Here is a 15,088-nt window from a genome sequence, read left to right on the forward strand (position 1 = left end):
GACCAACAATTTTTCTTATTTCATTGACCAGAATATATATATTTTTTTTAAATTCTTTTTATTAAACATATTTAATATCTTCAACACAGGTACAGTTCCATCAGATCAATGACAGGGCATACAGCGGCATCAATGTATACAGAATTAGGAAAATGAGGGTTGGGAGTTAAGATGTGGGGGAACTCTCACATTCGGGGTCGTCTGGGGGGGCACATATATAACCTCGATATGCATTCCAGGGAGGACCAGAATATTTTTTGACCCATCTTTGTTATTGGTTTAACTGAGCACGCCATACAATATACGGGGCACAGTATTTCACAGCAATCGCCTCAAGCCCTTCACCTCATTGACCAGAATATTTATACTGAGTTACTTTTTTGGCCGGGAGGGCATGTAGCATATCAAATCATTGAGTGGGTGTAAGAGAGGTGTAGATTTTTCAGAAGAGGATTTCATAAGATGCCAGTTGAGCTACTACTGAAAATCCCACATGCTCCAGAACATTCGTGAGCTGCGTTTTAACGTCAGTGATGGCACCCCCCCTTTGAAAATGGTATGTTATCTATTGGACATTTTTCTGATTAGAAGAGGCAATAGCGCCCCACGTAAAACAAATTACCTAATTTTTATTTCCTCCCTTTGCGTTTTTAATTGTCAGATAAGATCTAAAAAAATATATACACACAAACACACACACACACAGTGGGCTTTGGGTCAGCCTCTGTCTGTCATTGTATTTTTATGCCACTGGACTCATGGGCTACTCGATTGAGACATTGTCAATTACATCTTGGATCAGTCGACAGGAGGATTATAGGTTCAATATCATTCAGTTGACTATTTGGCGGTATGTGTTCTCCTATGGGATGCCGCGGGCTCTATTTTACATCTACAATGTGCAGTCAATTATCACAGATTCAGGGCCTTATTTATGAAGGCCTTGCAACACTTTTGCGCCGCCGTTGCATCACTTTCCGTGACGTAGCAGAGGTGTAAATAATGCGGCACATTGCACCATTTTTACTAAGTGACGCATCTAGGCAGATGCGTCACCTTATAAAGCCCTGTGCCACATTATACCTGCATCAGGTATAATGTGTGCAGGGTTGGCGTTCCCCAGCAAGAAAGCCTTGTAGAAGTGTTGCAGTGAAATCTATGATATTGCGCTGTGACACTTCTAGCACGCCAATGAGTCAAAACCTTACGCCTGCCTCATGGCGGGAGTAAAGTGGCGCCGTGCCATAGGCACATGCATACCCCATGCATTGCTGGAGTTAAATCATGCTTGCGACACAACTTTAGCAATGCGTGACTTTTGCGCCAACAGATACGTCAGGATTCCTGACGTATCTGTCTTTCCTTGCGACATGGACCGCCGTAAATTAAATAGGGCAAGGAGGGCACAGTGAACCTGTTGCATCGCTGTTTTGTCGCAGCGATGCACCAGTTTTCATAAATGAGGCCCTCAATTCTTTTCTCATAAGAAACGTCACTCACTAAACATTCAACACAAAATGCTCCTAACCTCTCCCGTGGAGCTGTGCCCAGAGACTCTGCCTTAATCCCTTCCAGCCGGCTCCTCCCACTTGACACTGGGATGCTGCTCACACAGTGAGCATGCCTTACAGCTCTTCTCTTTATCTATGTGATCCAGTTGTGGGCTGTGCCCTTTATCTCAGTGTCATGAAGACGTTGGGCTGATAGTTTGTGGTCAAAGGTGATTCGAGGTCAAGCAGCAGCAGAGCAACATCCCATTTTTTGTCAACAGTCTGCATGGTCATCCCAAACAGAGATTAGTGTTGATTCCATGCATCTTCCTAGTCTGATTCCAGTAACTGACAGTTGATTGCTTTGTTCAGTGAAAGGTGATAGCTGACTGATGGATGCCATACATTTGCCTGAAATGGCACCATTAGCCATTTGTATTTAATTAGTCATGTCTTATCAGGTAAGTCAGCCTGAACACATCCCTGTTTCTTTGAAAGGGTTTAATGCAGGGCATTCGTTTAGGTCACATGGAAATTCACCAGTCGATAGGGAAGAGCAGTGAACTCTCTGATAGCAATGGCTGAAGAAGACTCAAGTAAAGTTGTTTTGAAGATGATTGGCTGGCAAGGATTCGATGGGGCACCAGCTACATATTAGTCGGTTTAATTAGGTCATAGTTTCCTTTTTGTGTTGGTAAGTTGAATAAACTCATTATAGGTCAAGGGCTCAGGCTAGTCTTTTTGTCTAAGGAGCCAAAATGTGAGAAGGAGGTTTGAAAAGTCGGAAATGAACACCTTCATTAGGCATTTTTTGGCTTGAAGAGAAAAACATTTCTCAAGCAAGTTATGGCTATGCTAAAGCAAAGATTTCTATTTCACACTGTCACTTTTGTATTGCTTTTGGAGCCGCTTTTTACCACTGGGAGTGAGTGTTTTCCTTCAAAGTCGTTCAAGGGGTTGTGTGTCAGTTTTCCATAGTTTTACATTCAAGTTAAACTAGCCATCTCTCCTTCTTTTAAGTCAGAGGCATATAGTTTTCAAAGTGACCACATTTTCAAAAGCCCCTAATAACCATTAGTGAAACTGTTTTACATACCATTCCATGTCAGTGTGTAATGGATTCTTATAATGAGCTGAGAACACATTTATCCCAGGATCTTGCAGGTTGCATTCAAGACAACAGAAGGTTTAGTTGCCATGAAGATATCCATTGAAAATAACCCTAACTAAACCAGTCTTGTCATTCCCCAAAAAGTGCCAATCTAGTGCAATGTGATCCCACAACCTGAGCACCACTGCACCATTGCCAGGCGATCACGCAATCTGAACGCCAACCAGGAACAACCAAGAAACTGATCACTGAACTTCTCTACCCTTTATTCATCCATTAATCCAACACCATCCCCGAGCTCCTGTTTGCCCATCAAGCAATATCTAGTTATGTACTTCAAGGCTCTAAGGTACTAAGTGCAGATCGGACACCCATGGAAAAGTGTGAGATTAAAGGTGGTACCCAGGAACAGCCTTGGAAAAAGGAAATTCCAAGCTATAAGTATTTGCCCAAATATATATTTGTACTTCTACTTCTAGGCACTAACTATATCACCGAGCACTTCAAGAGGCATTATGTTGTTGCCATGCCTAATTTATCATTTTAGGTCGAATGGGTATTTTAATTTTATTTTGTGTGCCTTTTTACTGTGATCAAGGTACATTTTTACATTACTTGCTGGGCAGGTCTGAAAGGAAAAGAGACAAGGAGGAACACACAGAAATAAATACCAATGAACACATACCTACGATTTGCACAACATACACATATTAAGTACCATCCATACTGTGAAACAGTATTAACTAATTTAATCAAAATTACCTAAAAGTCACCAGCTTAGTTTGTTTATATTACATCAAAAACATTCCAAGAGTTTCTTCACTGGACTATTGTCTCTACCATACGTACCACCAAGAGCACAAGTGGTGACCAGTAAGCTAGTGGTCCAAAATGTTCGACTCCAAAGAGCTATGGGGAATATCATCAAGACAATTATCGCCGCTTTATCGGCTGTTTTCGTCCGGAAAGCGGCGATAATTGTATCGCCCTATCAGCATGGACACGCTAACGCGTGTTTCCATGCCTCAACGCCCTTTCCCTTAACACCCAGCTTTGCATCGCTAATGAAATGCAAAGTGGGAGTTCCTCCCCAAAATAACTGGAGAAATGTCGCTAACCGACATTTCTCCAATTATCAAGTTGCACGCTAACATGCAGAGCGATAAGAAAAGTAGCGCTAACCTTGGTTATCGCTACTTTCCTTACGCCTGCTTTCAGGTTGACTTAGCCATTATATCCAATGGAAGGTGGATATAATGGCTAAGTCCACCCTGCCCTATCAGCAAGGTATCGCCTGTTTTTTGTGCGATTATCGCTGGTTTTCCAGCGATGATTGCACGTTATGTAGCTATCGCTGGTATTTTTATCGCTTTTGAGATGGATAAGCGTCACTGATAGCGTGCTATATCAGTGATAAAACACAGCGATAGCAGGCGATAATTATCCTAGCGCTAAGTGCGCTTAGCGGTAATTATCGCCCCCTCTTGATGATATGCCCCCAGGTTTTTTGAATTTATGTGTCAGCGCTACGTTCTGTTGCAAAGCACTATAGATTTCGTTCTTCTTCTGTATATGCTATTACTCATTTTATTATACAGTTTTAAAAAGTGAACAGAACCAAGACGTTCTGTAACTCTTTACTATAAAACATGAATACTATATAAAACATAACATATTATGTTTATTGTGTTTTCGTTTATTGAATTTGTGAAACTTAATTGTAAAGGCAATTGTTTATGTGCTCAACCAGCAACAGTAATTAAATTAGCATACATCATCCACTTTGTAACTAAAATACATAAAACAGAACAAACTGCACAGACAAGAATTAGAAGTGGCCTTCAGACAGCAATAAAGCGACAGCAATTAAACACTTAAAAGAATGAATCCCGTTAAACAGTAGTAAAATAGATAAAAATATGATAAGATAAAGTCAACAAGCATTGGCATAGCCAATAGGTCTCGCTTTTTGCTATGTAAGTGATTTTTCATAAGATTTTTCTTTGTAGTGAGTTGTATTATGTGTTGTGTCTGTGGTATAATTTTTTTTTTTTTTAAATGTGTTATGTAATTATATTGTTGTGGTAGAAGGGTAGATGGGTAGTATAGGGGTAGAAGAGGGTAGAAGGCTAGAGGGTTATAACAGAGTAGAGGGCTAGAAGAAGGATAGTAGAGGGCTGTAGGGTTAGTAGAGGGGTAGAGGGGTATTAGAGGGCTAGAAGGGTAGTAAAGAGGTAGATGGCTATTAGATGGGTATAGGGTTAGAAGGGTAGACGAGGGGTATAAGATGGGTAGAGCGATAGTATAGTGTTTGAGGAGGGGTAGTAGAGTGTTAGAGTGGTAGAGGGGTAGTAAAGGATTAGATTTGTAGAAGATGTGTATAAGTGGGGTAGTATAGATGTAGAAGAAGGTTAGTGTAGGATTTGGAGAGTGGTAGTAGAGGGGTAGTTGAATGTAGGTGATAGGTTGTATCCCAAAGTTTTTTGAAAGGTGCTGTAGTGGTAGCTATGCAGATCTGCCTTCTGTTTAATTAGCAAAGCAATGTAATGCATTACAATTTTAATATTATGTAATCTTATGAGTTACCAATTAAAAGGAGACTTGAATATTAATTTTTGTACAAAAATATGTATTTATGTTAAACACACTGTACTTCTCTGTTTATGAGGCTAGAGGTTAAAGCATATCACTCACATTTAATAGCATATAGTAAATTACCGTAATCTATATTGATCCGTAGGGGTGTAATAAAGTAACTAAAGTAAACAAACCCGGACACATTCATTTGTAGCAAGCAAGGGGGAGTAAGTGATTTACCCTGAATCACAGGATGTTCAGCCGACGCCCAAAGACCGCAGCCGGCAATTTTAGCTGTGTGACCTATCCCTCGCATTGCGTACTCCCACAGGCCACTAACCAACACTTGTTTCTCCAAGGTAAGCTAGTAAAACTAGCGCCTTCTCGTTAGCAGACTAAAGTGGTGTGTGCAGTGCTCACAGCTCCCCTCACGAGACCACACTTAGCTCCCTTCTCAGAGAACCTTCAGGGTTATCCACAGCCAGAGATTACAGTATGAAGCCTCTTCGAGCACCCTGATTGGCAAAAGCATCCAAACCCTCTGAAAAGTAGCAGAAAGCTTGTGTTGCAACTAGCCTCCCAGAGCGAGTCACACGTTTCCAGGCCAATAGCAACACAGCATTAATTCAGAGTGTTGTATCGTGTGCATGACCTGCAAATCCTGGACTGTTGCTGTTACCGAAATGACCAAATATAGAATACGGGCGGGTTTGACACGTACATCTGTCACTTACACTGTCTGCGGAATGTACAACGTAAACATTTAGGTGTGGCAGCAGGGGGAGGCGCGTGCGCACGCCTTGCGCTGCAGCAGGGGAAGGCGCGCGCGCAGCGCCTTCTCGTTAGCAGACTAAAGTGGTGCGTGTAGTGCTCATTAACAGTTAGGTGTTACTAGCACAGTTTTTTTGTAAAGATGGCAGACGGTTGATCCTGTCAATTGGTGGCTCCTTTCATTCAGTTTAATATGTAAATGTAGGTGGTGCCAGTAACCTACAGATGTCTAGGTGGATGTAAGTCAAATGTAGACGTTTAGAGTGCGAATGTGTCTGTAGGCAGTTTCTATGGAAGGAATCGCTCTGCAGGATATGGCGACTGTCTTTGAGATAAAGTATGGTGTTTGAGGTAGGGGGGTTGATGTAAGTAGTAAGAGCAATGCAACATCAAAGGTTTTGTGTTATATGTTTGAGCTTAAAATGCTATTTTTAAAAGAACCCTGTAAGAAATGTTGTTAACGTTATTCCTGCTGAAGACATGGAGGGCATGTAATGTAAATTATTTTTATGGATACAATTATTTGTAATAATTTTTTACAACGTGACTGCAGGGAGTCGTAAATGCTGTGTATTTCTTTCTGCGCGATGCGCGTGCTCATATTTGAAATACATTTGTAATGCTGCAGCAGCAACATACTTAAAAGTGGCTTGGTATAGATTTTTTTGTTGTTGCTGTGAATGGCATAGCAAACGTGCAGCTGCAGCATTACAAATGCATTCAAACATCAGTGTGTAATGGAGGGCACAAAATGGAAGCAAGGCCTATTGGCTTTCCAAATGCATTTTGTAACCCATCCGAGACGGCACCAAGTGTTGGCGACATTACAGAGGCTTTATTACTGCGTTGGATGGATGCTTAGTTTCACAAAGATGGCCCAACTTTTTAACCTTATCCTTTACCTCCACCCAGTGTTAATATTGACATAGTCAGAGTGTTTCTTTGCCTACAATTGTCTCTTCGAAGAACTTGTAGAGCGAACCTGAAGCATTACAATTTTACACTCCGGGCAACAATAAAGACGAATCCTTGTTTTTATGTAATTTTTTATGAGTCATTTTAGATATCAACTTAATGCAAGTTTGACAGAACTTGCCCTCTGAGCACCTTACCCTAATAGCTGATGCTAAAAAGATTCTTTTGAAGTTTTTCTTATCAATTCAACAAAATCAACCATATAAATGTGAATGAAAACAAACAAAACGATATTACACGATCTCTCAATACAGAAATGACATTTATTTTGTTGAAGTCACAAAAAGTGTCTTGATTGTAGTCTGAAACATAATAACATATCAATCCATGATTTTCGTATTCATGCCTGCCCAATGCATTTCGGGCCTCTTATGGCCCTTCTTCAGGGGAAATAGTCTGCAATCAATACAAACAATGTAAAAAAAATTTAGTGTACAGGGTAGCACTTTTATCAAGAACTAAAATACAGTGTTGTGTCATGAAAAGACAACTGAGTATCATCATTACTTTGATATAAAATCAGTATTATTGCCAGACTGTTTCACAAAGAAATTTGCACTAAGACACGAAAGAAGATCCCATTCACCCCGAGTGATGGTGAAGTAATAAATAAATAAAGTGACTGGTCTAGAATATAATGTGGCAACTACTTATATAAAGAAAAATACCTGGTATGATCCGTCCTCATGGACTACCTAAAATGCAACAATGACAACAACTAAAATTACTGAAAAAGGTTTTTCACCAACGGTACCCTCTGCAGATAACATAAACTCGAAAGTAACTGACCTACAATTACTTCTTCGATCGGTATGCACGTTCGGATTCCAAATCTGTACTGCAAGCCGTTAAACAATGAAGCTACAAAAGTTAAAGAACGAAATGAGATCCCAATTCAAATGAGGTAAGCCTACATCACTACCGTTATGTCAAATATCGTGCTCACCTTAAACGAAACCCGCAAGAGTCCGTACTATATCAACAGCGAAGAACCATTTCCAATAGTTAACAAGCTACCAGTTATTCCTCATTGCTACCGCGTCTGACGTATAAGGCTTTCCGGACTGGAAATTAAAAACGGACTTCACCTCGCTTCACAGTGGAACAATTCCCGCCATCTTAGAATGGGGAAACCATTTAAGATAATAATCAGAATTCTAATACGATACAGTGTGATGCATAGCCGACGCATATTTCCCAATACCTCTGGCTCGAATAAATAAGTTACAAATACTATTCCTAAAAAACAACACAAATGCGATGAGAAAAATAGTGAAAGAAATGTGAACAAGAAAGTTCAAAATGAAGTAAAAAAAAATGGAAAAACGTACACTTCAAATTAACAAATGTACTTCAATCTGGCATACTACAAAATTCTGGTCCAACATAAACAAATATTGGCTACTAATATACACAAAGATACTACAATAAATGAGACTGCGTCTACATGTCCTCTATCTAAGTAGAGTATATCTGGTTACAAAAAACATCCTAACTCTACTTTATCATTAATCCCCTTGGGATCTTGGGTGTTTAGCCTCCTTATCCAAAATATTTCCCTCTGTAGCAGCGTTTTAGTTAGATTTCTACCAGGGGCTGGGACCACATGCTCTATTACTTGAAATTTAAGTTGTGATATGGAATGTTTAAATTTCATCCAATGGACAGCTAGACTACTTTTTGTGTTGCCATTACGAATAGTACTTTGGTGTTCTGAGATACGAGTTTTTACTTTCCTCTCAGTTTTGCCTATGTAAAGAAGTCCACATGGACACTTTATTGCATATATCAAATTCATGGAATTGCAATTTGCATTGTGTCTCAGTTTGATCGTTTCGCCAGTTAGTGGGTGATGAACCTCATTTTCACTTATTACATTGTTGCAATGCACGCAATTGTGGCAACGTTGAGTCCCTTTGAATTCTGTCATGTTTTCCATCGGAATGGAGGTAAGCATCTCTTTCAAGTTCCTTGATCTTTTGTAAGCGTATAAAGGTTTGTCTTTAAACAAATCTTTAAAGTCTTCCTCATTTTGTAACATCTCCCACCGGGAATTAATCATCTTTTTGATTTGTCTAGAGCACGTGGAGTATTTAGATACATAGATCTGTCTGGTCAATTTCTTTTTAGGTTGAACTGTAAGCAAACTTTCCCGTGTTCTCTGTTCTGTTTTTCGAATTGCTTCTTTGAGAATATCCTCCGGAGAGCCTTTAGACAAATATCTGTCTTTTAAAATGGTAATGTTTTTCTGTAGGGTTTGCACAGTTGAACAGATCCTTTTTGCTCGTAAGAACTGTGAAAATGGAAGATTATGTATCAAATTTTGCGAATGGAATCTTGTAAACAATAATGCATTATTCTTATCTGTGGGTTTATGATATACTTCAGTGAAGATCTTTCCCTTTTCTGTGGTCACTAGTACATCCAAAAACGGTAATGATTTGTTGTGAATTGTTTTGGTGAATTGAATATGTTCATCTTTCAAATTCAGCTGAGCGATCTTTGTCCCCAAAAGTTCCCGACTATTATTCCATAATATGAAGATGTCGTCTATGTATCTTCCGTACAGTAAAAGGTTTTCTGTCCATTCATTGTCGTTGTATATATGTTGTTCTTCAAAATTAGCCATGTAGGTATTTGCATACGCTGGTGCTCCCGCAAATCCCATTGAAGTGCCCTTCAATTATAGATAGTATTGATTATCCCATTCAAAATAACTGTGGTGAAGACAAAAATGAAGCATTTCCAATATGAAAACTTTGTCTGCTCTTACAGTGGATTGCTTCAACAGAGCTCATTCAACTGCCTCCATTCCTCCTGAGTGAGGAATGGAGGTGTATAATGCTTTAACATCCAGAGTACAAAGTAGAGTGTTATTAGTAATCTGGATTGTGCGGAGCTTTTGTAGAAAATGTGCAGTATCCTTGATGTAAGATGCCCATTCCTGAACAAATGGTTGTAAGAAGTGATCTATGTATTGGCCGATTGGTTCGAAAATGGTCCCGCAACCTGTGACAATTGGTCTAAATGGTGGATCATGAAGATCTTTGTGGATCTTTGGTAGCATGTAAAATCCTGGTCTATTTGGATTCTCTTCAGTCAAAAACAAACGTGTATTATTCGTGATCCATCCCATCTCAATGGCTTTGTTTAGAATGATATTCAGTGTAGAAGTCAGTTGTTGTGTAGGATCCCTTTCTAATAAAAGATAAGTGGTAGAATCCAAAATGTGTTCTTGAGCCTTCCGTCTGTAGAATGTCTTATCCATGATGACGATTGCTCCTCCCTTGTCTGCCTTTTGTATAATTATGTTGGTGTCATTTGTAAGGGTTTTTAAAGTGAAGTATTCTTGTTTGGTGAAATTGGTGTATTTCGACCGTTTAACGTTGATTTTAGAAAGGTCTTTTTTAACTTGATTTTCAAATGCATCTAAGATTTTATGTGATACTGGAGCTTGGAATGTAGATCTCCGTTTAAACTCCTCAAATTCTCTCTCCGAATGTTTCGACTCAGAGATGTGTAATGTAGAAAAAAATATTGTAGGCGTAAGATCCGCATGAATTTAAATAGCGTGATCTCATTCTCAAGAGCATTTGTTTGATATGTAGGAACATATCCTAAACCTTTGTTTAAAATCCTTGTTTGATGAGAAGTTAATTCTTTGGTGGAAATGTTAATTACTAGGTCATTTTCTGACTTCTCAAGTTTTGTCGCAATTTTTCTTTTACTTCTCCTTGTTTTCCTCCTGTTTTTCCTGGTGGTTGGCTGCTGTCTGTTGCCTGGACTAAAAAAGACCTTGATGTGGAGGGATGTACCTCTGTTTCTCCCATGGATGCTGTGTTGTTTTTATCACAAGTTTTTTCAATATGCGGCGGTGGTCTATTGATATTGGTATCTCCTTCTGTTGCCAAACTTTCCTCAGATGATATATTGGGATTTTTCTTGAAAAACACTCTTCTTTGGGCAAAAGAATCTTTTTAGCATCAGCTATTAGGGTAAGGTGCTCAGAGGGCAAGTTCTGTCAAACTTGCATTAAGTTTATATTTGTTTTAGGCATGTTCAGACAGCATGCCGGCCTCAGAAGCACACCAAATAAGCTAATTTAGAAATCTAAGTTTCGCTAATTTAGGGAGTGCCCTTCTTAAATTATAGTAGTTTCATTTTAGATATCGCCACCTCGACCCGAAGGTTTTTGAGCGCTTTACACGAGCAGCAGTTATGTCACACCGGGACACATTCATTTGTAGCAAGCAAGGGGGAGTAAGTGATTTGCCCTGAATCACAGAATGTTCAGCCGACGCCCAAGGGCCGGAGCCGGCAATTGTGGCCGTTAAACCACATCCTATCTTCGTTCTGTACTGCCAGGCAGAGCAAAGAGCGAAAGAGAGGGCTTGTCCCTGCTAAGCAAGCTGCTCCTGTATTACAGGCTCGCGCCCAGTCAGTAGACCGCTGATGGTGGTCGTAGGTAGTCTACAAAGTCACGGAGCAGCGATGGAAGCCAGCATGAGGGTGCATTTACTTCAGCCTAAGCCAACATTGTGTATGGCAGCTATGGCGTGCCACTGACCCCTCAGCGTCCGACACTGAAAACATCCTGCGGCCGCGTCCTTTATAATAAAGGCATTTGCTGCAAAAGTGCTTATCTATGGCCACTAGCTGAAATTAAATTATTTTGTAGAAACATACTGCGGCCGCGTCATGTGCAACGTGGCTGCAGGGAGTCGTAAATGCTGTGTATTTCTTTCTGCACGATGCGCGTGCCCATATTTGAAATACATTTGTAATGCTGCAGCAGCAACATACTTAAAAGTGGCTTAGTATAGATTTTTTTGTTGTTGCTGTGAATGGCATAGCAAACGTGCAGCTGCAGCATTACAAATGCATTCAAACATCAATGTGTTGAGATAAAGCAAACACTGTCGACACTGTTCAGCGCATTAGAATTTTTAAAATTGTAATGTAGGGCACAAAATGGAAGCAAGGCCTATTGGCTTTCCAAATGCATTTTGTAACCCATCCGAGCCGGCACCAAGTGTTGGCGATATTACATAGGCTTTATTACCGCGTTGGATGGATGCTTAGTTTCACAAAGATGGCCCAACTTTTTAACCTTATCCTTTACCTCCACCCAGTGTTAATATTGACATAGTCAGAGTGTTTCTTTGCCTACAACTGTCTCTTCGAAGAACTTGTAGAGCGAACCTGAAGCATTACAATTTTACACTCCGGGCAACAATAAAGACGAATCCTTGTTTTTATGTAATTTTTTATGAGTCATTTTAGATATCAACTTAATGAAAGTTTGACAGAACTTGCCCTCTGAGCACCTTACCCTAATAGCTGATGCTAAAAAGATTCTTTTGAAGTTTTTCTTATCAATTCAACAAAGTCAACCATATAAATGTGAATGAAAACAAACAAAATGATATTACACGATCTCTCAATACAGAAATGACATTTATTTTGTTGAAGTCACAAAAAGTGTATTGATTGTAGTCTGAAACATGATAACATATCTATCCATGATTTTCGTATTCATGCCTGCCCAATGCATTTCGGGCCTCTTATGGCCCTTCTTCAGGGGAAATAGTCTGCAATCAATACAAACAATGTAAACATTTTTTAGTGTACAGGGTCACACTTTTATCAAGAACTAAAATACAGTGTTGTGTCATGAAAAGACAACTGAGTATCATCATTACTTTGATATAAAATCAGTATTATTGCCAGACTGTTTCACAAAGAAATTTGCACTAAGACACCAAAGAATATCCCATTCACCCAGAGTGATGGTGAAGTAATAAATAAATAAAGTGACTGGTCTAGAATATAATGTGGCAACTACTTATATGAAGAAAAATACCTGGTATGCTCCGTCCTCATGGACTACCTAAAACGCAACAATGACAACAACTAAAATTACTGAAAAAAGTTTTTCACCAACGGTACCCTCTGCAGATAACATAAACTCGAAAGTAACTGACCTACAATTACTTCTTCGATCGGTATGCACGTTCGGATTCCAAATCTGTACTGCAAGCCGTTAAACAATGAAGCTACAAAAGTTACAGAACGAAATGAGATCCCAATTCGAATGAGGTAAGCCTACATCACTACCGTTATGTCAAATACCGTGCTCACCTTAAACGAAACCCGCAAGAGTCCGTACTATATCAACAGCGAAGAACCGTTTCCAAAAGTTACGAGTTATTCCTCATTGCTACCGCGTCTGACGTATAAGGCTTTCCGGACTGGAAATTAAAAACGGACTTCACCTCGCTTCACAGTGGAACAATTCCCGCCTTCTTAGAATGGGGAAACCATTCAAGATAATAATCAGAATTCTAATACAATACAGTGTGACGCATAGCCGACGCATATTTCCCAATACCTCTGGTTCGAATAAATAAGTTACAAATACTATTCCTAAAAAACAACACAAATGTGATGAGAAAAATAGTGAAAGAATTGTGAACAAGAAAGTTCAAAATGAAGTAAAAAAACAAATGGAAAAACATACATTTCGAATGAACAAATGTACTTCAATCTGGCATACTACAAAATTCTGGTCCAACATAAACAAATATTGGCTAGTAATATACACAAAGATATTACAATAAATGAGACTGTGTCTACATGTCCTCTATCTAAGTAGAGTATATATGGTTACAAAAAACATCCCAACTCTACTTTATCATTAATCCCCTTGGGATCTTGGGTGTTTAGCCTCCTTATCCAAAATATTTCCCTCTGTAGCAGCGTTTTAGTTAGATTTCTACCAGGGGCTGGGACCACATTCTCTATTACTTGAAATTTAAGTGCCAGCTATGGCGTGCCACTGACCCCTCAGCGTCCGACACTGAAAACATCCTGCGGCCGCGTCCTTTATAATAAAGGCATTTGCTGCAAAAGTGCTTATCTATGGCCACTAATTAAATTATTTTGTAGAAACATACTGCGGCCGCGTCATGTGCAACGTTGCTGCAGGGAGTCGTAAATGCTGTGTATTTCTTTCAGCGCGATGCGCGCGCTCATATTTTAAATACGTTTGTAATGCTGCAGCAGCAACATACTTAAAAGTGGCTCAGTATGGACTTTTTTGTTTGCTGTGAATGACAAAGCAAACGTGCAGCTGCAGCATTACAAATGCATTCAAACATCAGCGTGTTGAGATAAAGCAAACACTGTCGACACTGTTCAGCAGAGTTGCATTTAAAAAAATGTAATTCAGGGCACACAATGAAAGCAAGGCCTATTGGCTTTCCAAATGCATTTTTTAATCCATCTCTGATGGCACCAAGTGTTGGAGATGCATAGTTTCCCAAATATGGGCCAACTTTTTAACCTTATCCTTTACCACCACCCAGTGTTAATATTGACATAGTCAGAGTGTTTCTTTGCATACAATTCTCTCTTCGAAGAACTTGTAGAGCGAACCGGAAGCATTACAATTTTACACACCGGGCAACAATAAAGACAAATCCTTTTTTCTATGTCATTTTTTAAGAGTCATTTCAGATAACGCCACCTCGACCCGAAGGTATTTAAGTGCTTTACACGAGCAGCAGTTATATCACACAAGGACACATTCATTTGTAGCAAGCAAGGGGGAGTAAGTGATTTGCCCTGAATCACAGGATGTTCAGCCGACGCCCAAGGACCGGAGCCGGCAATTTTAGCCATGTGACCTATCCCTCGCATTGCGTACTCCAACAGGCCACTGACCGACACTTGTTTCCCCAAGGTAAGTTAGTAAAACTAGTGCCTTCTCATTAGCAGACTAAAGTGGTGCGTGCAGTGCTCACAGCTCTCCTCACGAGACCACACTTAGCTCCCTTCTCAGAGAACCTTCAGGGTTTCCCACAGCCAGAGATTACGGTATGAAGCCTCCTCGACCACCCTCATTGGCAAAAGCCTCCAAACCCTCTGAAAAGTAGCAGTAGGCTTGTGTTGCAACTAGCCTCCCAGAGCGAGTCACACTCTTCCAGGCCAATAGCAACACAGCATTAATTCAGAGCGTTGTACCGTGTGCATGACCTGCAAATCCTGGACTGTTGCTGTTACCAAAATGACCAAATATAGAATACAAGTGGGTTTAACACGTACATCTGTCACTTACACTGTCTGCAGAATGTAAAACGTAAAAATGTAGGTATGGCAGCAG

This window comes from Triturus cristatus, chromosome 11 (genome assembly GCF_964204655.1).
Source record: "Triturus cristatus chromosome 11, aTriCri1.1, whole genome shotgun sequence".
Classification (NCBI taxonomy): Eukaryota; Metazoa; Chordata; class Amphibia; order Caudata; family Salamandridae; genus Triturus; species Triturus cristatus.